This window comes from Schistocerca piceifrons, chromosome 2 (assembly GCF_021461385.2).
Source record: "Schistocerca piceifrons isolate TAMUIC-IGC-003096 chromosome 2, iqSchPice1.1, whole genome shotgun sequence".
NCBI classification, from domain to species: Eukaryota; Metazoa; Arthropoda; class Insecta; order Orthoptera; family Acrididae; genus Schistocerca; species Schistocerca piceifrons.
Window position 1 is genome coordinate 439,538,565 of NC_060139.1, and position 27,425 is coordinate 439,565,989.

The following is a 27,425-nucleotide window of genomic DNA, read 5'->3' on the forward strand; positions in this document are numbered from 1 at the left end:
ACTGTCAACACAACTGGCACTGCTAAGAGTATCCCACAACTTTCACATCGCTGGCAATGGGCTATACACAATGCTGGTGACTACTTTGAAGGTCAGTAAAACTTTGAAACACGTATCTATTGTGTACGAGCTGTAAATAAATAGTTGCCACTATTAAAAGTTCCAACCCTCGTACTATTGATGTCTAAAGTCTGTTACATGTATCTGTTGTTTTTATTAAACTTGTAGAAGAACACTGTGAACTTCTGCAACAGCCTAATAGTTGAAAGGATTATTCTACAAGAATGTAAAGATTTTGTATTTCAGTAAATGTTTCTCTCCAGTAAAACTACAGTAAATTGTCACATTGTTTGTGTCCCAAAGCATTAAAAATTAGTTATTTATAGTCAGATAAGCTTTTATTACAAATTTAATAATTTTTAATATTTACTAGTCTTTTTGCACCTAAGTATGTTGCTCATATTTGCATGCCGTTGAAAGCTTAGTGTGACTAGAGGCATGAAGAAAAAAATGTGCTTTCTTATCACATTAGAATTTAGACATATTAACATTTTTGTATATTTGTGAATGTAGAATCGGCAAATTAATTCTGCTGCATTCAGTTTAATCCTAGATTGTTCAGATTGAAAGAAAAGCCTATAGGAAGAGTAACCATGTTGAATGATGTTTACATTTTATTCTTTGCAGCTGGAAATGGCCACTCAACTTTCGCAACCTAATGATTTAAAGATGGAAGACCTGCCATCATACCTGTATGTGGCAGTTAAAGGCTCATTACATGCTAATGACTGTTCAGTCTTCGGACTAAATTGTGATGAAATACAGGCACTCACAAAACGTTACCAGAACACCTCTGCAGAGACGCTTAATGGAGTTATAATAAAAGGTAAGATTAATTGCTTTCCATTCCTTTAGTATTTTTTTGTAGGTATGTTATGTTAATTGCATGGGAATCATTTGCACATGTCTGATACGAAGCTGTTGCCCATGTGTTACTTTTGGTTCTTCCACAGTAATGGAAAAAAAAGTGCAAAAAGTGGGGAATGACCAGAAAAAGTGGATAACATAAAAAGCTTCAACCTTTTAAATTTTACTGGGAGAAAACTGATAATATTTGTGTAAACACAGAAAGTGACCTGCAACCCATGTAAAATCTCATTACTAAGTAAGAGGAGAAAGTTGGAAAATGTGCATAAACCTGAATTTTTCATAAGCAGTATCTGAAGACATAATAGAAGAGAAATAGGTCCTCGTAGTTTTTTGTAACACCTATGAAGGAAATGTAAATTTCATTTAAAACATTCTCACAAAATAAATTTGTAGTCATAATTACAAATTAAATGTGAAATATTATTTAAAAGGTTTCTGTTATAGGAGATTATCTACTCATGCTTGTATACAGTGTCATTTGCTCAGTGGGCTATTGTTATATCTACAGGGACTATGAAAATCAGCACTACTCCGTGTTATATTGTTGGAATATTATCTGCTTTGGAGTATCCATAATTGGGCCTAGATGTTCTCTCTCTGGTATTTGGGGTGTTAGCTTGTCTAACTCATGTATAAAATAATTTAGATATGGTACTGCGCAGATCTAGGTGCACGGTATTGGTATTCTTAAACTGATGAGAATAGGTGAAGTAGTAAGAACTTCCATTAGTGAGAAATTCTGGGGCACACATTGTATGCAGTACATTGTGTATTTGTCATGGTTGAACTCTATGTTTAGTTATAGGTTTTTGTGTTGTACGCCACAGTGGATAGGAGTGAAATGTTTAGTAAGAAGGAAGTTGAGAGACAGTTCGAACATATCATGCCCCATTGTCAGCAATAGAGATCTAATGCCTGGTCATTAACTAACGAGAGCACCTTCTTGACTTGTTCATGTTGTTATACACAACAAGAGTGAAAACAAGTGGATACTCAAAAATCTGTGGGATGTCTATGTATATCTTCATTTCACTGTATCACATAACTATTACATTTAAGGTAAATATACATTATAAAACTGTTTTACTGCACATCACAAGTAATTGCAATAAGATTAGCTAGTTTGCTGCACTTGATAAAATATGACAGTTTGAACATGCCAATTTTTTCATCTGAGAACTCTGTTGTCTAGTGTTGAGAATGTTGTTATTCGGTTGACATACACTGTGTGTAACAAGGTACACAACACACACAAAAGCTAAGAAAGTGTTAGAAGCATTATAATCCTAAGCGCTTCCACGTCCTTATAGTCTGTCGTAACAAAAACTCATCAGTATGTCAACGAAACCACCTAAATTACTGGAAAGCATAAATATGTACTTGTCAATATGCTTGTTCAAAAATAATTAATTTATCTGTTTGAAAAGAAATGTTGTTGCAAGTCTTTTGGAACTCTTAACAGCCACTTCCTCTGGTGCTCACATTAAACTGTAAGTTATGGTGACCAGATTTTTTTATATAAAAAACTGGACATGTCTGAGAAATGAAAAACGGAACAAAACAGGATATTAGTTACAAATAAAATATACTTGTATATGTTAACAGTGCGTTAATGAGGTAAATGAAAACTTTAATATGGTTCTTATCAACTCTAATTTTCATCCATCTAAAGGCAGTTAACAATTGGAAAGACTCTTTCCTTAGCAACATTTGTGCCTGGTACAGCAAGAGCAAAATTCACAAGAACCTCTATATTTATATATGAAATATCCACATTCTTAAGCATAGTAATACCCTGGCTCAAGTTATCCCATTTTACTCAAATCTGGAGTTATGTGATTCATCTGTTTGAGCACCACACACCTCTATTCTCCTTCACTGCCTACATAGTGTTGGACTTAGGACAGGTTAGTACATGTTTCACGCGGAATCATTTTAGCCATGGAACTGGCTTGATTAATGGTTCCTAATGATGGCATCCAAATGGAACAGAACTGATTCATTTACGTCAAACAAAAGAAAGAAAATCATTATCTGTGATGTAAACTTTAATATTAATGGGGACTTTGATACCAAAATTTAAATTTGTGTTTGATCTACCAGAATCAACAGTTATGCCATTTATAAAAGGTTAAGAAAAAATTCTTGAAGCCATGGAAAAAGCCTCAGTCTTTGAATTCAAACATCATTCGTATTATCACCCAGATGGGAACAATGTTAAAATTATGGTGTGGTAATCCAGTAAGAATGAAAAATTGCTCTGTTGATCAGAATACAGTGTGCTGTCAAGCTAAGCACATTTCTGAAAGATTGAAAGAAGCAGCTGGGAGTGTGGCCAAAAGTGAAGTCGTAAAAGCTGGTAACGGTTGGTTTAGCCAATACAAAAGTTGTTGATATTGGCATAGCACCACAGAAAGTGTGGATGCAGCAAGCACTAATAAAGAGGCTGTGCTGTTCTATCCAGAAAAACTAGAGGCAGTGACAGAGGGCGGTGGTTGTACCAACCAAACCATATTCAACGTAGATGAAATTGGCCTGTTCTGTAAGAAGATGCCTAAAAGAACTTCTGTTGTGCATGAAGAGAGAGCCTTTGCAGGTTTTAAAGCCGCTAAAGATCGATTGACAGTGATATTTATCAAGAATACAGCTGGTGGTTGCAAATGAAAACCTGTTAGCTTATCACTCAGGAAATCAAAGAGATTTAAAAACCACATCTAAAGCTGGGTTGCCCGTTTTTTGAAGTCAATTGCTAAAGCTTGGGTGACAGCTACCCTTTTTGAGGACTGTTTTGGTCTTGATTTCATACATAAAGTCAAATGTTATTGCCAATTAAAACAAATCACATTTAAAGTGATGCTATTGACACTGCACAAGGTCATCCTTCTGTTGCTTTAATTTTGATGTGAAAGTAGTCTTTTTGCCACTGAATGCGACCAGCCTGCTTCAGCTGATGTACCTGTACCAGGAAGTCATTATAAAACACGTTAGTTGGAAATGATTCAGTGTTTTAGATGTTGTGAGAATTACTGGAAAACTATCCAATTTTAAAGATAAAACCCTGGATGGATAGGAACCATATCCTGATCAAATTGATATTGTGACTAAAGAAGTGGTCAACCTTGGCAGACAATTAAATTTAGAGGTGTATGGTGATGACAATCGAGAACTGCTGGATTCTCACCATCAAGAGGTGACAGTTGATGAGCAGCACCAAGCGAGGTGACGCAGTGGTTAGCACACTGGACTCGCATTCGGGAGGAGGACAGTTCAATCCTGCATCTGGCCATCCTGATTTAGGTTTTCTGTGATTTCCCCACTTCAGGCAAATGCCAGGGTGGTTCCTTTGAAAGGGTGCAGCTGACTTCCTTCCCCATCCTTCCCTAATCCTAAGAGACCAATTGTCTCGCAGTTTGGTCTCCTCCCCCAAATCAACCCATTGACCAGCCATATTCTTTAAACAGTTCAAATAGAAGATAAAATTATAGTTGCAAACTTGACAGGAGACTTCAGTTGAGTTGAAAAAGGGTTACAAATTTTAGAAAAAATACATTCCAACGAAATGTGCATTTCTGCTGCAAAATGGAGAATAAAAAATTGGTTAGTGACTAGGAAAAAAAAATTTTACTTGTCAGATGACAATTTAGATTTTGTGAAACCTTTTATATCACAATAACTTCAGTTTACTTTGTTGAAATGTGTCATACTGTACTGTAATTTGTTGTATTTTTGAACATTTTTTTCTAAACAACATTGTTTTCTTTAGTCACTGGCCCTAATTGAACATAGGGCCTAATTGGTGTGTATTTATATGCAAAATTGGATCCGGAATTACACAAATTTAGCTTACATGATTATCGCTTGGTCTCGCCTGTCGCATCATTCTGGGGTATTAATGTATATGGAATACATTGAACCATCTTTTGTGGTTCAGTGAAATGATTTCAGAGAAACCCACTTTTCTGAATAGGTTACAAAATTATCATAAAATAAATTTGTTATAGTTTCATGTTTTGATAGAATGAAAAATACCTCCATTTTCTAAATTAATTAACATTGAAGAAATAACTGAAGTTTGAAACATGCTAAATTTCCTTTAATTGATTATTTTCTTCAAGCAATTATAGTTCCTCAGCTGATTTGATAGCAAATTTTTTTGTTCTTTCTACTTTTTGGAGTGACTTGGAAAGCATTTTTAGTTGGCTTTATGTAAAATTAAGCCAAGGAACTGACTATTTTGGGTTCTCAAAAAAACTGTTTTAGGAATGTAGGACACATATCCTGAGACACGAAATAAGACTTAAGGGGTTCATACATATCAGTGTCTTGTAACTGCTGGCATCAATGACAACCATCTAGTTTTAACACTACCCAGAACTTGCTTATATCAATAGCAACTAAAACACAAAATGATTTCATTTTATCCACACATACAGTATAAATATGAAAATATTGAAATATTTTATTTACTAAAATTTCTATATCTATAGGAAGATTGTCTGCACTTGGTTGTACACAGTTGTGTACCATGTGAACTACACAACTAATGCCTTGAATTTTCATTTTGAGCACACTGTTCAGTTTGAAATAAACATTGTCCCAGCTCTCTTGTACTCACCAACATTAGTGATACAGTGACCTGTGCAAAAGATGATGATCTTTTCCACTAAATCACACTTTAAGATGCGTAGGATATAACTGGGTAATAATTCTGCTGTTTCTCCAAAGAGATTATTTCACACTGCATACCTTTGGCAGGAGTGAAATGTTTAACTACACTACTGGCCATTAAAATTGCTACACCACGAAGATGACATTCTACAGACGCGAAATTTAACCGACAGGAAGAAGATGCAGTGATAAGCGAATGATTAGCTTTTCAGAACATTCACACAAGGTAGGTGCCAGTGTCGATACTTAAAACATGCTGACATGAGGAAAGTTTCCAACAGATTTCTCATACACAAACAGCAGTTGACCGGCGTTGCCTTGTGAAATGTTGTGATGCCTCATGTAAGGAGGAGACATGCATACCATCACGTTTCCGACTTTGATTAAGGTCAGGTTGTAGCCTGTCACAATTGCGGTTTATCGTATTGCAACATTGCTGCTCGCATTGGTTGAGATCCAATGACTGTTAAGCAGAATATGGAATTGGTGGGTTCAGGAGGGTAATACGGAATGCCATGCTGGATCCCAATGGCCTGGTATTGCTAGCAGTCGAGATGACAGGCATCTTATCCGCATGGCTGTAATGGATCGTGTCGTGCAGCCACGTCTCGATCCCTGAGTCAACAGATGGGGATGTTTGCAAGGCAACAACCATTTGCAAGAACAGTTTGATGACGTTTGCAGCAGCAGGGACTAGCAGCTTGGAGACAATCACTGCAGTTACCCTTGATGCTGCATCACAGACAGGAGCGCCTGCGATGGTGTATTCAACAACGAACCTGGATGCACGAATGGCAAAACGTCATTTTTTCGGATGAATCCAGGTTCTGTTTACAGCATCATGATGGTCACATACGTGTTTGGCAACATCGCGGTGAACGCACATTGCAGGTGTGTATTCGTCATCGCCATACTGGCGTATCACCCAGTGTGATAGTATGGGGTGCCATTGGTTACATGTCTTGGTCACCTCTTGTTCGCATTGACAGCACTTTGAACAGTGGAAGTTACATTTCAGATGTGTTATGACCCTTAGCTCTACCCTTCATTTGATCCCTGGGAAACCCTACATTTCAGCAGGATAATGCACGATCGCATGTTGCAGGTACGGACCTTTCTGGATACAGAAAAGGTTCGTCTGCTGCCCTGGCCAGCACATTCTCCAGATCTCTCACCAATTGAAAATGTCTGGTCAATGGTGGTCAAGCAAGTGGCTCGTCACAATACGCCAGTCACTACTCGTGTTGAACTATGGAATCGTTTTGAAGCTGCATGGGCAGCTGTAAGTGTACACGCCATCTAAGCTCTGTTTGACTCAATGCCCAGGCGTATCAAGGCCGTTATTATGGCCAGAGGTGGTTGTTCTGGGTACTGATTTCTCAGGATCTATGCACCCAAATTGCGTGAAAATGTAATCACATGTCAGTTCTAGTATAATATATTTGTCCAATGAATACCCGTTTATCATCTGCATTTCTTCTTGGTGTAGCAGTTTTAATGGCCAGTAGTGTATGATCGGGACTATTATTTTAAAATTTTGTGATTTGGTGCATCTTTAAGTTCTGACTGCACTTCAAGTGTTGCATTATGGTGATAAAATGTGCCCTAAAATTGACTCGGACTTTCTCCTGGAACACGTGAATTTCTTCTTAAAAGTTCTCCCACAAGAGCTGTGCAGACCATTGAACAGAATAAATGATTGTTTTGCAGTATGAAACACTAACAGCCCTTCTTCAGCAGTGACACTTTCATCTTGCTCAGTTCTTACTTACAAAAGGAAATTTTGCTATTGGAAGTTCTCAAGGAAACTGCTAACATGTGCTTCACATTCTTTTTGTGTTGTGTTGTACTGACACATCCTCCACGTTAGTGGAAGAAACTTAACAGCATAAAATACATTGTGTTTGTAGTGTTGGATTTTGCTTCAAGAAAGGAAACTCTACATTTTCCCCCTCCATATTAACACACGTATCTAACGAAGTGAACACTAAAAAAATTGAATGCACTGGTGCCAGCTCACTGCTCTTCCTTAATTAGTTGTTAGTACTTTTTGGTAGTAACTGGAAGAAAGAGCTGCATGCATTTGCTGTCAATATGAGATCTGACAGTGTGTAGCTGATTCATGTTTGTTACTACAGATAAGCAGGACATTAGTGTTCTAATGTGCCTATAATGGGCTTTCACAAAATCTTATTTCTGTGTGTTATTTCTACCACAAAAAAATGATAAATATGAAGCTCACGCCAGAGTTGCCAGAACTAAGCAAGCTAGTGAAATGTCTTCTCTTCTTACTTCCACTGTCAGTGTGTACTTTTGCTCTCTGCTATATTTATGGCTCAAGGGGAAAACTTAATACCTGAAAAATGACAGCTAGCAATTGCACTCCCTTGAACATTAGTGTGTCACATGGATGTCAGTATGAAAGCATGAAAAACATAAGAGACAAAACTGATGCATAGAGCAAATAAAAACCCTTAGAGAACTGAATGAAAAAGTTAGTTACAAGTAAGGACCTAAGGAAAAATGATTCATTTATTGCCGGGACAACTGAACACACAGTGAGAGAAAGGGACAGTCCTTTTAGAAATGGGACACCTGGTCACCCTACTGAAGGTTGGAGGAAGGCCACCTCCAAAATGGCTATGGTGGCGGATGGTGGTAAGTGGCTTAAAGTTTCTCTTTCCTTGCTTCATTCATTACTTTACTGCAAATGTGAGAAATAAAAACATCCATTTTAGTAACTGGCAAAGTTAATCTGGTCAGAGTATCTTGAGGCTTTTTGGTGATACTTCAGAGCCATGAAAATAGTAATGTGTGTAAATAGGCAGAACAGTACATATATGACTACACAATAAGTGATCAGTTACTGAAAACAGTTGGGACCATAAAACATCCAAGTTAATCTGCATGGAACATATTAAAATGAACCACCACATAAATGTAGCCATGGAGAAGGCACATGCCAGGATGAAATTTATTGGAAAAAGCCAAAGCAGTGTTATGCAAATTTTTCAACAAATTGTAGTTGCTTCTTAGTCTAGTCTGAGTTTGATGAATGGGAGACACGTTGAATTTTCAAGGAAGACCTACATACTTTGATACACGAGGTAATTCCACAAGAGTTCAACACAATACTCAACTCGACCATCTCAGATTTCTTTCAAATTTGGTACCATCAGTGATACAGATAAGAGGCATAAACTAACAATTTGCAGAGATATGGTATCACCCCACTTTTTCATTCCCCAAATTAACGTTTTCCCACCGTTTGACATGCTTTATCGTTCAAATTTCCTATGTTCACACTGTTAATTCACAACTGATTTTGCATTAACGTATAAACTTTCCCGTGATTTATGCTTTATGAAAAAAATGTTTATGGAGAAAAGAACTTGCATAATTGACATTAAATTATGATGGCATGGCACCAGCCATCAAGTAGTGTTTACAAATGTTATGTGGTTGTTTCTTGACTCTGGGGTGCTGCAGCAGATCTAACTGGCAAATGAGTAAAAGTTGGAACAATTTGTGCTTTATCTCCTGCCACTGCAGAGTGCTACTTGACATGGTGGCTGATGGGAGTAACTAGTTTTGTTCGAATAAAAATATCATGACCAATCACAACCATTTACAAACTATCTCCACTGTGCATGTGCACCTTCGTGATTGTTGTGATCGTCTTGAGTTGCATTATTCAAACCATATTTAGTGTGTTTCGTTGTCCGGCCACTTGTAATGCTAGTTGACACATTTGCTCACCTTACGTCAAATGTTTTTGTTTGAAACGCAGCACTAGTTAAGTTCTTCCCCCTTCCCCAAGATTTACGAACACATGCTCCAAAGATTTATTCTCGTTGTCAAGTGCAAATATTTACATAAAGATTTTTTGCAATGTTTCTCAAACAAACATTGTGAGTGATAGTTTGCAAGTGTGTGGTTTTCTACGTAATTGAGGCGGCACAGTATCTGATAACTTCAAAAAGATTACTACAGTGCAAGAGATGCAGAACAACCCATATGCAGACACCACACAAAATACTTATGTAAGTATTTGCACTTGACAACAAGAAATAAATTCTTGTAACATGTCATGCTAAGCAAGAAAAATATGTAACTGAGGCAATATTTCACTATTTATGTAACAGACTTCCAATAAAACATCAGTTTTGTCATATTAAATTAAGTCAAACACTTCTAGTTCCCAGATAGTTACACTTTCAGTTAAGTCTTCGGTTTTTATTAGCTAATAAACAAGTCCCTGACAAGTATCTTGGTGACTATTATGTATGTATATCTTACATACAGAACAAAAATGCAAGGGAGGTTGTTAACTTTTTTCCGACATTTTACATTTTCCCTCATTTTACACAATTTTTTCATAGATCCTTGAAAAGTGTAAAAGCGAGATTTCACTGTATAAGACAATTTTGAAGAAAATTACAGGTCTGCAAAGTTCAGTAATTGTGTGAAATTTGTGTGCCCCCCCCCCCCCCCCTCTCTCTCTCTCTCTCTCTCTCTCTCTCAGCATAAATGAATATAATTCTGGATCTAATCCAGATAAAAGGTGTGACTATAAAATAAAATGACAGTTGCAGTAAAAAATTTTATTTAAAAAATGTATAGGTTTAGTTATTGTCATCCTCAATATAAGCCCCTCCTATATGCTTAAACAACACTCCATGTGAATTTTCTATTGATGGAAACAGTGCTGGAAGTCTTCCTTATTAGCTCCTTGAGGACACTTGCCACTTTTCTTTCACTGCTTAAACAGACTGAAACCTTGTTCCTTTTAATGCAGGTTTGACCTTGGGGAACAGGTAAGTTACATAGTGCTAGCCCAAGCGAATAAGAAACAGTTGTCATCACTTTGAATCTTGATTTGCTCATTCGAGCTTTTGTCACTCTGTGACGCTGGGCCCTCCACTGCATGGATCGGCACGCACTTAGTAATAAACCAAGGTTTGTGACATGTTATCGCTCTTTCACGAAAGTATTAGGATCAATTTCAGCAGTATTCAAAGCGTCAATACAAACATATCAAGAACTTCTTTTTGTTTGAGCGTGACAATTTTTGGCACCAGTTTCACACACTCTTTCCTCTTGTTAAACTGTTCACTTTGAAATTTGCTGCTTTTTATATTCTTTGTCAATTCCTACAGTTTCAGCAATTCATTGAATCTCAACAGGCGACCAGATGGAATCAGATTACGTACTTTTTCGATATTCTTATCAGTTTCTAAAGTTGAAGGGTGTCCTGAGCAAGAGTCATCTTTTCAGTGGTTGCTCAGTCATCTTGGAAACACCCAAACCACTCAAAAACTCATGTACATAATTAAGTCTTCACGATACACTTCTTTTGGTGAAAGAAAGATATTAGTAGCAGCTTCTAAGTTTCATGTGAACTTTGCAATAATTCCTTGCTCTATTATTACACTTACTATTTTTTTCTGGCAAAGCAGAATAACAGCTCTACACAGACTAAGGCCATGGCTATTACTGATTCGTCAACAGACACCAGAAATGCCATACTTCATTTAGAAAGCTTCATGCTTCTCAGCTACTGGCCATTCATCTTAGGTGCATGCTTGCTTACTCTGTGATAGCATCAGTCCTGTAATTTTATAACCACACTTTGTACATCAAGGAAACTTATATACACTGAAATGCCAAAGAAACTCGTAAAGGCATATGTGTATTCAAATACAGAGATATGTAAACAGGCAGAGTATGACGATGTGGTTGGCAATGCCTATATAAGACAAGAAGTGTCTGGCGCAGTTGTTAGATCGGTTACTGCTGCTAAAATAGCAGGTTATCACGATTTGAGTGAGTTTGAATGTGGTGTTTTAGTCGGTGCACGAGCGATGGGACACACCGTCTCCGAGGTAGTGATGAAATGGGATTTTCCTGTACGACCATTTCACGAGTGTACTGTGAATATCAGGAATCCGGTAAAACACGATGTCTCAGACAGTGCTGCTGTCAGAAAAAGATCCTGAAAGAATGGGACTGATCAACTGAAGTGAATCCTTAAACATGACAGAAGTGCAGCCCTTCCTCAGACTGCTGCAGATTTCAGTGCTGGGCAATAAACAAGTGTCAGCGAGTGAAACATTCAATGAAACATCATCAATACAGGCTTTTGGAGCTGAAAGCCCACACATTTATCCTTTGTCTGCTAGACACAAAGCTTTATGCCTTGCCTGGGCCCGTCAACATGGACATTGGACTGTTGATGACTGGAAACATGCCTGCTCGGACAAGTCTCCTTTCAAATTGTATCAAGCGGATGGACGTGTACAGCTGTGGAGACAACTTCATGAATCCATGGACCCTGCATGTCAGCAGAGAACTGTTCAAGCTGGTGGAGGCTCTGTAATGATGTGGGGCATGTGCAGTTATAGTGATATGGGTTCCCTGATAAAGTCTAAATATGACACTGACTCTGACAGGTGCGTATGCATCCTGTCTGATCACCTGCATCCATTCATGTCCATTGTGCATTCTGATAGACTTAGGCAATTCCGGCAGGTCAATGCAACACCCCACACATCCAAAATTGCTACAGAGTGGCTCCAGTAACTCTTCTGAGTTTAAATACTTCCGTTGGCCACAAAATTCCCCAGACGTGAACATTATTGATCATATCTGGGCTAGCTTGCAACGTGCTGTTCAGAAGAGATCTCCACCCCCTCATACTCTTATGGATTTATGGACAGCCCTGCAGGATTCATGGTGTCAATTCCCCCCAGTAGTATTTCAGACAAGAGTCAAGTACTTGCCACGTCGGATTGTGGCACTTTCGCATGCTTGCAGGGGCCCTACATGATATTAGGCAGGTGTACCAGTTTCTGTGGCTCTTCAGTGTAATTGAAAAGCTAATGAGTAGAGCTTTACATGGATATGCAACATGGTGGGCTTCTAAGAATTTTCACATGCAAGGTCCTTGACCTTTGACTTCGAATATCTCAAAACATCCCTCCTTCAAGTTCATGGGAAAAAACTTCTATTTCTTCAGCATGTTGCTATAAACATGATGCATATGAAGAATGCACATTAGACACAATGCCCAAAATTTATTTCATGTACAGTACTACACTAACAAAATGCAATAAGCAGCTGTTTTATTTATTACTCATCTTCGAGCATTAAAAATGCAATTGATGTCATCTTTTGTGTCTGCACACAGTTAAATATAAAATTACACAAATAATATGTGGTACAAAAGGTATTTTAGATCATTTATTGCTTATCAAGACACAAAATTTTGCATCATATTGCATGTTATATATTCACATGAATAAGTTTTTATCTAAATGAAACTGTATTAACGCTTAAAACCATGTTTAGGGAAGATTTTGAACTCTTCTGTTGTAAAAAGTGCTTATTCTGTGAGCCATTTGTGTGTGGCATTTTTAAATACTGTCAGTGTCATATTGTGTGCTTGTATTTGCAATATTTAAAGAGTTTTACCTCGTGTATTTGTAACTACCTTGAGTGTTCTTAAGTCTAATAACTGTGATGTCAATATGTTGTTATAGGTGTGGGGTATGTTAGTGGACAGATTGTTGTAAATTTATGCCTGCCTTGGTTTCTTTTGTATGTATTAGACAAATTTATATATATAATGTCAGGTTGATGTGGAAAAAGGCATAGTACGTATTAAGCAGTAGCTTATTACTAACACAAGAACTTAGTCCACCTAACAAATATATAACACTTGCTAACTTAGTACAGAAATCATTAGTATGAATCATCCATGTTAATTTTGAGTAGAGACAGATCCCAAGAAGTTTAGCTGAATCCGTCATTGCCATCATCTGTAATACCTGAGTTAAAGAGAACATTTGGAGCCTTTTTTCATGATTAATACACCATTCATTGATTTGGAACCACTTACTGGCTGCTCAGAGACGATTTATACTTTCCTGCTTTAATGTTCCCAAATCCTTCCTAGCTGTAACAAAAGTAGTATCATCTGTATAATGTGGATTTACACAACATAAGGTGTGATATCAGACATTTGACCTCTTATTGTCACTCAGGTAGGGTCTCATCAGAAATAGTCTGGAGTCTATAAAACCATAACAATAGAGTTTTCTAGCAGAATTCCTTGGCTAACAATCGGGTGCCTTGCTGAGATCCAAAAGGATAGTGTTAACTGACAACCTCTCTTCAAATGATGGTAGTATAAATGAAACAATATTTTCAGTTGCCTTTACTGTTGACAAACCAGACCCGAAACCATACTTTCACTGTGAGTGATGCACACACGTCGTCTGTATAATTGGAGCTGTGTAATGACTGTCATAGCCACTGACAAACACCCAGTTTATAAGAGAACATAGTGGATGTGCTATTACATCCACAGTTTTTTTGATCACAGCATTTGAGAGACCATAAAAGTCTTCAAATTTTGAGAAACTTAATTTTGTTACTGTAGTTGTTACTATTGCTTACGTTTACTCCTTTCTGTTTAAAGACAGGAATTACTTCGTCAAAATTTTATAGGATGGAGTTCACATGATTTATGGATGTTGACATATTTATGGCTGTGTTCAGTTGCAGCAAGTGTTATTCATATTACCAGCATTAATGAAGAATGTATTGAAATTGTCTGGCGAGATACCAGCATCACAGGACTTATTTTTGCTAATCTTTACTTCCAAATGAGTCTTGACAACAGTTCAGGCTGTTTTCCATTTATTTTGGGACTTATTCATCATAATTTGTGTTGCACTTACTTAATCTAAAGTCTGTTCTGTATTTGTTCTTCAAGATTACGTAGTTTGCATCATAGGAAATCATTGACAGAGTGCTAGGCCTTTGTAGATCAGGTGTGAACCAGTTGTGCTCATACATAAGATCATGTTTCATGGCAGCTGTCCCAGTTTTTCTCACTGGTTTTGGGCAAACAGTTTTGAATGTATCTGACAGTGCACTGATGAATGATGTAAATGTATTTTTAGTGTGAGTGCTTTCAAGCAGACTGTCATTCCACTTCACTTTTGAGATGTAATTCCTGTCAAGTTGACAGTTGATTGGTTGGAGAGATATCACAGTTACAGGTAGTCTGCGTAAACCAGTTGTTGGCCACTGATCCATCAGATATATGGATCGTAGCGCATTGAAGTGCTGAAACTGGTAGATACACAATAATGACCACATAAGTGGCTGTAAGAGTTTCATTTTCTTACAGTAGTGAATGGCCATAGCCCCCAGATCTCCTATTGCAAAGATGGACATACAAAAACTCTTTAGCTGTGTTGTGTGTAGTTATTGTTCACCTTGTTCAGAAGTCTCATGTACTTATTTTGATTTAATTTTAACCCAGTACTTCATGGTCCGGTAAATATTACATATTGAACAACCTGTATCCAGTTCATACTCTCCCTAACCTTGAGTGACACAGACATTTGGTAATACAAACTGTGTGTGCTCCGAAGTAGTGTCTTTAAGCCAAAATTGTATTATTGCAATCCATTTAAAGGAGAAGGTCATGAAAGAGTATAGAATAGTTCAGGAGTGGATGATAAACAAAGGCTAGGTAAAAGAAATTGCAGTAAATATCACAAAACACAGCAATCCCTGCAGCTGTAACCTTAGCTACACTTGGTACTTCCACAGAAGACGTATGTGAAGATGAAATAGTATCTGATCTGGCACTGGATTATTTAAATACTAGTCTCCAGTTTTTAGGTAAATCTACTGTGAAAAAGAGGTTTAGGCATGAGGAAAAGTATGAGAAGCAAAAACTGAAAAAGCTGCCTCAGTGCTGAAGCATACATACGTGGCACAACTAGAAAAATAAAGTGCAAAAAAAAAGCAGAAAGTGAAATCATAGCCCAGCTGAAAGGCAGTTTTCAGTATTCTGACAGTTTGTGATAAAAATACAAAGATTGACTGTACATTCAAAGAGATGGACTATAAGGAAAATTGTGGAAGAATTTCCACTCCAGATTACATGGTATGAAGAGCAAAACGGAATATGGTATCTTAGTGACACCAAATTAAAATCAAAGTAAGACATTGTGTAAGAAAACATTTCAACATGTGTATGATTTTTTACTGTTATAGTAATGAACCATGTGATACCAGAGAAGAAAAGATTGTGTGTCTGTGACAGAAAACTGAGTTAAGAGTACATAAGCAGAAGCAAGCAGTATGTTGCACAATCTTAAGGAACTGTGTGCGTGTTTCAAAGATACCTACCTTGACCTAAATATTGGAGTCTCAAAATTCTGTTAGTTGTGGCCAAAGTGCTCTATTCTCACGGAAGTGTGTGTGTGTGTGTGTGTGTGTGTGTGTGTGTGTGTGTGTGTGTGTGTGTGTGTGTGTGTGTGTCCGTCCATCCATCCATCCATCCATCCATCACTTGACCTCTTTACACACACATCCTGTTCCTTTATTCTGACATTAGCTGTTAATGAAATATGAAGAATGTCATAGCTTTCATACTGCAGTTTTGTTGATTAAGTGTGGGCAAGATTTTATTCCACTTCTTATTAATGTAGTGCATGTACCTGTAGTTTTGGACAGGTAAAATGTTGGTATCTCAGTTATGAAATGTACAGTATATTGTGTACTTTGTAGTGGTCCTTGTGTAATATGATTTTGATTTAATGTGTAAACCTTAAACTTTATTAAACAGATTTTTACATGACATGACATAACATTGTATGTGATACAGTGAAATCTGTTCCACAGGACCACCTATGCACGTCATAAATTCCTTAAGTGAACTAGGCTATCATGTTGTGTGCAGCACTGGTGAAGCAGAAATTGTGTGGACATTGCAACGTGAAGTTTAACTTATTGTGGGCATTGCTGAAAATAGTAACAAGTAGCAAGTAGCAAGTGAAACAGGAACATACTTGGACTGAATGGGCTGTCCAAGAGGAAGTGCATGTATGTGTCCATACTGTGATCACTGTGCCAAACTTTCACATCTGTTAACAGTCTGAATATACTCTGTTGGAACACCAGGAGACAAAATATGCAGTACAGAACCTGTAATTATGCCAGCCAGTTTCCTGATTGCATTGTATCCCAACAAATTATTGTATGCATGTCTGCTAACAGCACTTCTTATGCTAGAAGGGTGTTTTCATCATACAGCAAGCATCTTTTTGTGGAGGTAAGTTAAATTTCACTTGTTTTTTGGCAACAAATTATTAAATTATTAGGTATTGATTGAATGTGATTGAGTTTTCATGAAATATTATTATATCATCATCGTCATTGCCATCACCACTATCATGCTAAAACAATTTTCATAGCCTTCCCCCCCCCCCCCCCCACTCACTCCCCCCCCCCCCCCCCCCCCCCCCACCTCGCCGCCATTTTCTTCTGTCTTCTCAAAAACTCGTTAGGGATCTACACTGAATTACTGTTCTGTGAAGGCCTCGCTTTGTGGCGGTACAACATGCGCAGAGTGTGGTTTTCATGAGCAATAAAAAGGGCAGAATCCTGTGTAAAATATTCTATTAGTCTTGAGCAACCACAGTGTCCTTCTGGATAGTGGGTGTTAACCTGATCAAATATTTTGTACATTTATAAAGCAGCTCAGATTCCTTTCTTCGTGACCTGCTTGATCCATTGGAATCAGATCTCTTAATCAGTCTTATTGATTAGGGCCCAAGGTAGTGAAATCTTTCCCGATTTACTGTATTGATTACTGTTTTGTGCTAAAGTTTTGGAGGTGAAGTCCCACAGATTCTCACATAATTTTAACTGTGATTTTGAGTTCTGTAAGATTAAATTTTCATTAATTATAGTTTGGGAAATCATCTTTTGTCTGAGACTGTTATCAAACTGTGAGATACAACTTGTCCATTAATGTTTTGCTTATAAAACCTATGAAAAGCATTGTAGTGTTGACTTAACAATAACCAGGCTTTGTCATAAGTGGCCATACTGAATAGAGTATTATTACTGTATGCTTGGTAAGAAGTGGCCAGAGGTAGGAATACTCTTCACTGCTTGTCTGTTGTAATTAGTGCCAAATGATACACACATTATTGAACTCTGCCTTATAGCCAGAGGGCACCATTATCAAGACTGATTCCTTGAAACAGCGGATGACTATTAGAGCTACAATCTTGCAAAACTTTGTCAGTTATTACTGGATACTTACTTGGACAGACCATATCATTGTTTTTTCCCTTCTGAAAACAAAATGAACACTTCATGTTAATGTGCTTATTCTTTGATCAAAATGGTTATTTAATCAACAAGAATCATTTTGGGTTCGTGTTTCTGGCATTATGTTAATCACACTTGTTTTCAGCAGTTATTTTCACTAGTGTGTCTTCAGTATACAAGTAATGCTTATAGTTCCTTATTAAGATCATTTTCTTGTGTAACAAGCAAAGAATTATTGGTTTCACAGAACAGAAATCTAGTGATCATCCAGTTTTGATACTTAATAATTAATATTTTTGGTTGATTGTGAATAAGGCCTTTATACAAGGGGTGTTTGAAAAGTCCGTACAAAAATAAAAACTACTTACCTGTTTGGGGTAAACCTTTTCTATTTTTTGACATAGTCTCCTTTTAGACTTATACACTTCGTCAACACTGTTCTAATTTGTTGATCCCTTCCAAATAATAGGAATTGTCCAAGTCTGCAAAATAGCTATTAATTGTTGCAATCACCACCTTGTTTGAATAAAATCTTTGTCCTGCCCAGCCATTTCTCCAAATTGAAGAACAAATAGTAGTCCGAGGGAGCCAAGCCTGGCGAATAGGGGGATGTGAAACGAGTTAGAATCCTATTTCCAATAATTTTGCTACTACAACTGCTGAGGTGTGTGCTGGTGCATTGTTGTAATGGAAAAGGACTGTTTTGCGGTCCAGTTGCCGGCATTTTTCTTGCAGCTCGGTTTTCAAACGGTCCAATAATGATGAATACTAGGCCCCTGTAATAGTTTTGCCTTTTTCCAGATAGTCAATGAGGATTATCCCTTGTGAATCCCAAAAGAGTCGCCATAACCTTTCCAGCTGAAGGAATGGTCTTTGCCTTTTTTGGTGCAGATCCTTCCTCGGGAACCCATTGTTTAGATTGGTGTTCAGTCTCAGGAGTATAGTAATGTATCCATGTTTCATCCACAGTGACGAAACGAGGCTTAAAGTCCTGTGGATTCTTCCTGAACAGCTGCAAACCATCCTTTCAACACTTTTTGGTCAAGTGTGAGCAATCGCACAACCCATCTTGCGGATAGCTTTCTCAGGTCCAAATGCTTATGCAAAATATCATGTACCCATTCATTCTAGATGCTCACAGCACTAGCAATCTCAGGCACCTTATCTCTTCTGTCATCCATCACCATATCATGGATTTTATCAATGATTTCTGGAGTCGTAACCTCCACAGGGTGTCCAGAATGTTCAGCATCACTTGTGCCCATATGGCCACTCCGAAAATTTTAAAACCACTTGTAAACTGTACTAATTGAAGGTGCAGAGTCACTATAATGTTTATCAAGATTCTCTTTAGTCTCCTGAGGCGTTTTGCCTTTCATAAAGTAATGTTTAATCACCACATGACATTCTTTTTCATCCATTTTTTGACAGTCACTTGACTTCCTTGATTCACATGAATTCCAAACACAAAGAAATAGACCAATGTGGCTGAAATTTGGTGTGCGTTCTTTCCAAAGATGCTAACAACTAAACATGACCCTGATACATGTTAGTGGTGCCATCTCTGACTTTGCACGGACTTTTCAAATGCCCCTCATAAATGTACAAAATATTTAAGTTGGTGAACACCTGCTGTCCAGACTGGCACTGTGGTTGCTGGTCCTATGCTCCTATTGTGGGTTTTGATTACCCATTAACTGCCTGGCCTGACTGCCACACATTTGTTTTCATAATTATTTGGTGGTACGTGAAAATAAAGCTTTAAGCTTCGAAACTGGTTGTGGAATAAATTTAGAAAAGTGCTAGCAACTGAATCAGATTTTTTCTTTAGAATGTTTTTGTTGCCCATGCATTTAATATGGGCATATCATTTAGGATTCAGTGTGGGACATAGGAAGCATTATCAAGTTTGTACTTGTCTTTGTCAGACTGAAATGGTGTGGTGTAAAAGTTACAAACTGGATTTTTGTAGGATTGTGGTATTACTGGATTGTTATATTGATATGGACAAGAGACGTATCAGTGTGTTCTTGCAGAACATAGTGTTTGGGATCATTCAAAAAATGAAGTTGAGTGCTTTACCAGTTTCATGTAGAAGAACAGCAGCCAGATATAAACTTCTGTTGATAATGTTAGTAGACATTAGCATTTAATACTCATATACTTTAGTATCCGCCTACAGCACAGGTGTGAATATGTATTTCTAACCATTTTTTGTGTACCTAATCTGGCTTTTATTATGTACTGTATATTGTATGTAACCTCTTCAGCTAACTGATTCTCCCTTCTTTTGATGCACTAGTTTTCCTGTGCCGTTTAAAATTATTCTGCAACAGTGTTCCTTTAAAAATATTTAATTCTGCACATCCTAAAAAAAAAAAACCAACAAGATCCGACATTGCGTCAAAGTAACTCAGTATTTTTCCAGTAAAATTATTCACACTGCTAATTTGTATGAATGTACCAGAGTGACTGCAATCGTACTAAATGAGTTTGAAATGAAATTATTGAAAGTGACAGTTGGGATATTTGTAGATAACCAAATCCAGTATAGTGCATTGTCAAAATGTGTTTTGTATGAACACTAATTATGTAGTCAGAATCTACTTGGTCTTGGTAATTATTCTTCTTCTGGAGTTTTCTGTTTGGAACCTTGGTTGCAATTTGATATTAGCACTGATCAGTTGTCTACATAGACAATATTAGTTGGACCCATAATTTAACACAATTTCATTTGGGATGTCCTAATGCTGGTCTCTTTTGTTTTGTGATTCAAATTTAAGTTAATGCCAAATGACAGATTGCAGAAGATGAATGAGTAAGCCAGCAGACAACCCTTAAATATTTATGCTAGGAACTTCATTTTAAAAGATCTCTCTCAGCATTCCAGTGGACAGTCTTGATTTTTCCTTGCCAATCTAAGACATAGTAAAACACAATTTATCTATTAGTTGCTGTAATTAACTCTTTATCCTTGTTGTGACATCTTCCTTTCAAGGATTAACCTGTTGCCTGTTCTGAACCCACAAGCAAAATCTTTCCCATCTTTTTGAAGTCTTCCAGTATCTCTCTTCTCATTTAGCTTGTAGTTGAGGATCTTCTGGGGAATTCTGTGACTTGGTATTCTCATGTGTTATCTCCAATCTTCACAATATTTTTTGATCTTTTTCATTCATGAATATTTAATTTGTTTTGATATTTTCTTGTCTAATCATCTCTCTTCTTGTGCAGCTATTTGTCTTCCTTAGGAACCACATCTCTGCTGTTTGAAATATTTGCTTCTTTAGGAACTGCTATCACTTTATAGAATTTCATGATGGTCTCTTTTTTGTACTTTATGGCCCAATGTTCTGCAAATGGTACCACAGACAACTTGGAATTTGTGTATTTTATTTTCAGTATTGGAGTCAATCAAAACTTACAGTACAGCCTAAATAAGAGATTTGAGAGGCTTGTTCTAAAACTGAATTATCCAAAACAGTTTTGGTTGTTTTCTTTTGATTACTAGACATTTTTAAGTTGTTTCACTTGCATTTTTGATCAGCTGGTATACCAATATTAAACAGTGCTTTAAAGGTAATAACTACAAATTGTAGTTTGAAATTTTATATACCAAAAGTAATTGGACGTGAGAGGCATTCTAAATTTTTTACAATACATATTCATCTAAGATTTGTGATGTTTTCGCAAGATGATGGAAATGCTGTTTCTTGTAGTCTTAGGGTAACAGTGATTATTTTCAGTCATAATTAATGTTAGTGTCCACCAATTTCCCAAGCCATCTATATTGCAAACTGCATAAAAGCGTAAATGATCAGTGTGTATTGTCTTGTACTCAGTGTTCATGAGTGTAATAGGTCTCTTAGGAAAAAATTGTGGACTTGCCTTTTATTTTTTTGTGATATTTTTCAAAACCGTTTCATGTCTTGTAAAATTCTTATTCTAGGTACTGCTGCTTATTAGAAATGTGCTATTATTTACATCAACTGGAAATGGCTGATAAACAAAGAACGTTTAGTGCTACATAAGCAATTGTCAATGTTTAAGTGAATTGTACAGAAATTGTAAAGTTTATTGTTGAAGAAAATAAATTTGTGTTTAGTGTATGTGGCAGATTTAGCCTAGACTATAAAATTGTTAACTTCTAAAAATGATTTTTTTGGTTTCTAAGTATGAGAAATTCTAATGTCCTTCCTGTTGTTAAGAGTTTGTCTGTTTTTTGACTTGTCTGAACTGCAAGACCTACTATATGCACAATTATTCACAATATCTGGGTACGTAAAATTAACACACAATCATAGATGCTATCTCTGGTTAAATGGTTTGCTTGAAATAAAATGTACACATAGTGTGTGGTTTAAATGGTTTAAAATGGAAGAAAAGCTTACCTTTTCACAAATCTGCTATGTTACCTATTTAACATGAACAACTGATACAGTCTGTAATTTGTCATTTTGGTATGATGTGTATACTTTGGCGCAAAGAAATATACTGCCAAAGAAGTTGATGCTATGCAAGAACAAAAAATGTATGGTATTTTCAACAAGTAAGGAAAATACTGGAATTAAGTGTATAGAAGAGTTCAATTTAAACTTCTTGTAAGGACCACTTAAATGAATTTATAGTTTTGTTTGTTGGATTAATTGTTAAGAATAATTATTAAAATAAAGCTTATTGTAATTTAATGTTTGTACATTATAATTGTAGAATGTTTGTATAATTGATTATTCGATGAGTTACTTTTTATACTCTTCCATACTCTGATACAAATTGGTAATAAAAATTTTGGTATTATCAGCTTCTTCAAAATGTTCTGCAGTCCTGGAGTCATCCAGATTTCATGTTATTGTAAAGTGTCCAAAACTAAAACAACTCAAAATAGTGATCAGTATACATTATAGGGAAACACATTATTTTTTTTGTGACTAATAATTCCTCTCCCAGATCAGGACGATTTCCTGTTTAAAGAGAGTATAATGGTAAGGGGTATTCCATGTTTAGTCTCTTCAAAACCCAACTTTGTTTATATTATTGCCTGTCAATGATGTAATTTTTGCCAATGAAATGCAATCAGATTTTTTTTTAAATTTCAAAAAAAATCGCTGGTCACTATTTTCAGTAGCCAGTGACCTTTCCTGATAAAAACAATTTTTATGTAGATTCCTTTTAATATTGTTCGTAGATGTTCATACTGTCCAGAATTCCATATAAAATTCTCATATATGCAGAATAGAAAACCTGCCACACAATAAATAAATAACTCATTGAGTCCGTAGAGATCACATTGATAGGAATCAGAACAGAACATTTAAGTTTGGCAGAGTAAGTGTGTCAGAAAAGGTTGTTGTTAATATTCTAACTAGAAAAACTTCTGGATTCTATAGGGAACACTTTATCAGTGAAGAGGAACTAAAAAAAGTGGCTATAATAGCTGACAGAATAGTAGAAATGAATCCCCATCGTGAAAAGTGAGGCTTGTAGCGAACAGGATGTTCTGGTAGCTAGGAGTGACATAATTACAAGAATTTCAGGGCTAGAACAACAAATAACTGCAATGTCAACTGTTATCGAGGCAGGTCTCGCCGAAGAAGCTTTGACCACTGATGTAGTAAAAGACACAGTAAGTCTCAAAATAAAACCCCAAGGGCAAGAACTGTTATTACCATTTTTGTTTCAGGCAGCACTACAGACTTGAAAAATGCACATTTCCATGTAAGTGGTCCAAGAAGGGAAACACAGATCAGCAGCTGAATTAGCAACAAGTTCTGCTACCTGAAGCAGTGGCCACAAAACCTGTTTGTTTATAGTTGACAGTGGAGATGTAATTCCAACTAACTCAAAGGTTTATGTTGAGTCACCATATAAATTGTATGCTGCTAATGGTACTGAAATTCTTAGATTGTGGGATCGAACTTTGTACTGTCAATTTTGGAGTGAAATGTCTTAATGAAACAAAACTCAGTTCTCAGGGTAAAGTTGTATCAATCTCAGAGGGCGGCGGGGTGGGGGGGTACTGTCTTCAGAACCAAGATTCAAAAACCAAAATTTATGGACCTATTTTCACAGTATCCAGATATAACTAAACCTGATTTGGTGCCTGGTGAAATTAAACATGGTGCCAAATACAATATTACCAGTTTTCTGGGGTAAAACGGTTAGACCCAATGCCTATGGAAATGGCAGAAAAAGAACTTAAATTCGTGTTGGTCAGTGGCATCATTAGACCATCTAAATGTGTGTGAGTCAATCCTCTTTACATGGTACCCAAGAAGGATGGTTCAATACGTCAATGTGGAGATTACAGATGGTTAAATGAAAGACAGTTCCTGTACCTCGAACAATTTCCACTGGATTCTGCAAGAGACAAACGTATTTTCTAAAACTGCTCTATTTCAGTCTTAAACCGTTAAAAAATAAAACACTGAAAAATATTTGTACAAATGCATATAAAGTCAGAAGGACCAAAATTTAACATCACTATGCCATTCCAATGCAAATTAAAAATACTAATACTACTTACATTTTTGGTATAATTAACTTTAAGTGAAGTCGTCATAAAGATCTATTAAACTGGGTGTCCCAGTATGCAGATAAGTACAAAATCACAAACATATATGGCACACAGGTAGCAACCATATTTTCCAACGTAGAATAAACATCAGTGCAGTCATAACAATTGTGCAATCTGAAAATATACTATCCAAATTACTGGTTGACTGATGGTCAAAGATGAACAGCGGAGGTTGTAAGTCTATGTTGCATATTGCATGATTATGCAAAGGTCATAGGTACATAAAATGGGAACTCCTTCATACTTCTGTGGAAGAACAGTGTAATTGGTGAATACAGGGTGTAAACAATGTGTCTGTAGCATGAAAATGACATTATGAAATGAGTACCTTACATCATATATTGGTTTCAATGAAGAACACCCATCCATCAGTGCAGTGTTAAAAGAGTGACAGAAATCAACCATCTTGTGGGGTGGCGGGTGGAAAATAAAGTTATTACTCTATTATTTGTCTGTTGCTGTTCTCAAAACAGGCTCTCTAACTACAATGTTGGCAACCAGAAAGCGATTAGCAAAAACATGATGCCTGCAATTAAAGTTCACTGCCCACTCTGATGGACAATAAAAGTAATTGATAATTGAAGTTCATTACTCTGAGGATTTAGGATGATGTCTGGAATTCATAGAAAATGCAGTTTACTATAACAATTTTCACTATATTCTGAAAACGATAAAGCATAAAATTCCAGACATATGATTACCCACGTCAGCTATTGTACTATCAGAGCTGTTCAGTGTCTATTGTGCGGATCCTATTATCCATAGATAACAAAACTGTTCAATAATCCTTATAGATGTAAATGTTCAAAGTGAATGCTCACCAAAATTGATAATTAACACTTTACCCCATTGCGAAGTCATTGTTAAGTGCATATCGAGTTACGTAATATGGCATCCAAGGCTGTTCCTTGCAACTCCACAAACGCGATGCGGCTTTCGACATGGAGTGCACGCTGATACGAATCTAGAAGAGAACTGGGGGCCTTACTCTAGCTCGCACGTTCTTATTTATATAGCCGCGGTGCGGACCGCCGAAGGCACAGCCGACAATATTTACCTTACTGACTAGCCGCTGGGCTAGCAAAACACCACTTCAAGTTACTAAATAATTAATTGCTTCATTTGCTGAAGGCCAATGAAGCTCTAGATTTAATTGCGCAATCAGCACACAGGTTAGTAACTATAATAAATTCTAATGTGGCTAGGTTAAATACTTTTGGGGAGAAAATTATTTTAATTGTGCTGCATGCAATAGATGAACTCTGAACTTGCCCTTTGGAGAGATGCTACAGCATTGATGTTTTGTTTTTATTATACTATTGTTCAAGAGTCCTGTGTGAGATGCACACATGACAGCATCTAGCTGGAATGCAACACGTGTAGTCAGTTGGTTAAAGGAAGTACATTATAGGAAATACATTAGGTTCAACTTCTCCATGTGTGTTATTCTACTGGAACAAGAAAAATCTTTCAGCATCTTCGATCCAAAAATGATACTTCCAGCATGTATGGCAACTGTGAGAAAAAGTAAGAGGAGCATAAATCCTAGCAATATACAGAAGTTACGGATCAACTACTGGGCTGCTTAAATGGCCTGTTCCTAACACCCCAATTAGGAAAACATTTAAAGTTCATTAGTTCACAATAATTCATTAAAGTAATGTATGGGCATAGAAGGGGGGGGGGAGGGGGGGGTTGTAAAGAGTAGCAACTGGGGAACATCACAGAATATGGAATGTATGGCCAGGCATAAATTAACCATAATAATGATTGTGGTACAGCCACAAAAAAACAGGGAGAAGAAATAATAATGTAATGTAAGAAAGCATAAAGTTACATAATTCATATTGCAACATAAGTCATAAATGCTGAAGTATGGAACCTTATTCCAAATATGGAAATATTAAAATCTGATACAGTAAGCAAGTCAAATTTATTGTACTACTGATGAACTGGTATACAGGAACATATAGTTATAATATATAAAATATTGAAAACATGAATGCAGGATATAAACATGTACAGGCTGCTGACTTTCAAAGTTACATACCATATAAGATGCTGTGGACTATAAGATTCAGCTTAATTTGTATGCAATTTTAAAAAATGACATTTTTACCATTTTTATTAGATTGTGCAGCCAGACTAAAAATAAAACTGAACTGACCTTTAAAATCCCTTAAAATTGTCATATAAACTTTCTCCTCCTTGTCTTTGTTGTCCTCTTCATATATAAGATATTTTTCACTGACATGTAGAGCGTTACTTATGCTGCATTTCTTGAAAGATTTAACAGTAATGATTTTTCTCACTCTAGACCATAACTGTTTTATCCACTGGCACACTTGTTTGATTGTAGGTTGTTTTAAAGCTCCATTCGGCATGAATTCCTGTTGGGTTTCATCTATCATCTTCATTTTAAATGGTTTATTTATTGAATCATCAAGTGGTTGCAATTGCGAAGTAAATCCTCCCAGAATAACAGCAAGTTCTGTATGTCCGTGTCTTAATTTCTCTTCCACAGAATTTTTCAAATGTGTATTAACCTGATGTAGCACGAGAAGAGAACTATTCTTCAATAAAGCACCTTTCTTTCTCTTCTACACTCTGTTAATCCATAATTTCATACCAGCCTTGTCCATGCAATGCTTGTCATGTACGCGAACACCACCTGGTGATATTTCAGGTTTTGGCATTGTTTTGTGCTTGAAAATGATCATTGTATCAAGTTTAATACTGTCAACACAACATGAAAGGACAGCAGTGAAGTGCATTTTTCATGTCCACTTTTTTTATAGTTAGTTTTAGCACCTCTCATGGCATCAGTTCTCTTACTCGGCACGTCAAAACTTCCCCACCCACCCTGATTTATGTCGACCTGGCTGTCCACCTAGTTCCCTGTATTGCTTGCAGCTTTTGCTCGTTCTCTTTCATCCTTTTTGGCATTTAGGTCCCCACTTGAGGTTTGACTTCCACTTCTAAATTTTCTGTTTTTAGTGTGAGGCATTTGGGGTAGAACTCCCTCCCTAGCATCTATGGCATGAATTTCTCTCCCGTCTTAATTCCCCTCTTCCTTCCTTGCCATAGCCTCCATCCAGCCCTGCTAGGTCAT

The 27,425-nt window shown here is 36.7% G+C and overlaps 1 long non-coding RNA gene across 4 annotated transcripts in view; it reads left to right on the top strand.

The window, feature by feature from the left end:
- Positions 1-22,479, top strand: part of LOC124776979 — a 55,510-nt gene extending 33,031 nt beyond the window's left edge. For 2 of the 4 annotated variants that reach the window (XR_007015674.1, XR_007015673.1), the window contains exons 3-4: positions 688-886; positions 21,689-22,479. This is a non-coding gene — a long non-coding RNA (uncharacterized LOC124776979). Of the gene's footprint in view, positions 1-687; positions 887-1,013; positions 1,263-21,688 lie in introns of those variants that run through there. The other 2 variants (XR_007015671.1, XR_007015672.1) reach the window with 2 other exon arrangements.
- Positions 22,480-27,425: the final 4,946 nt, after the last annotated feature.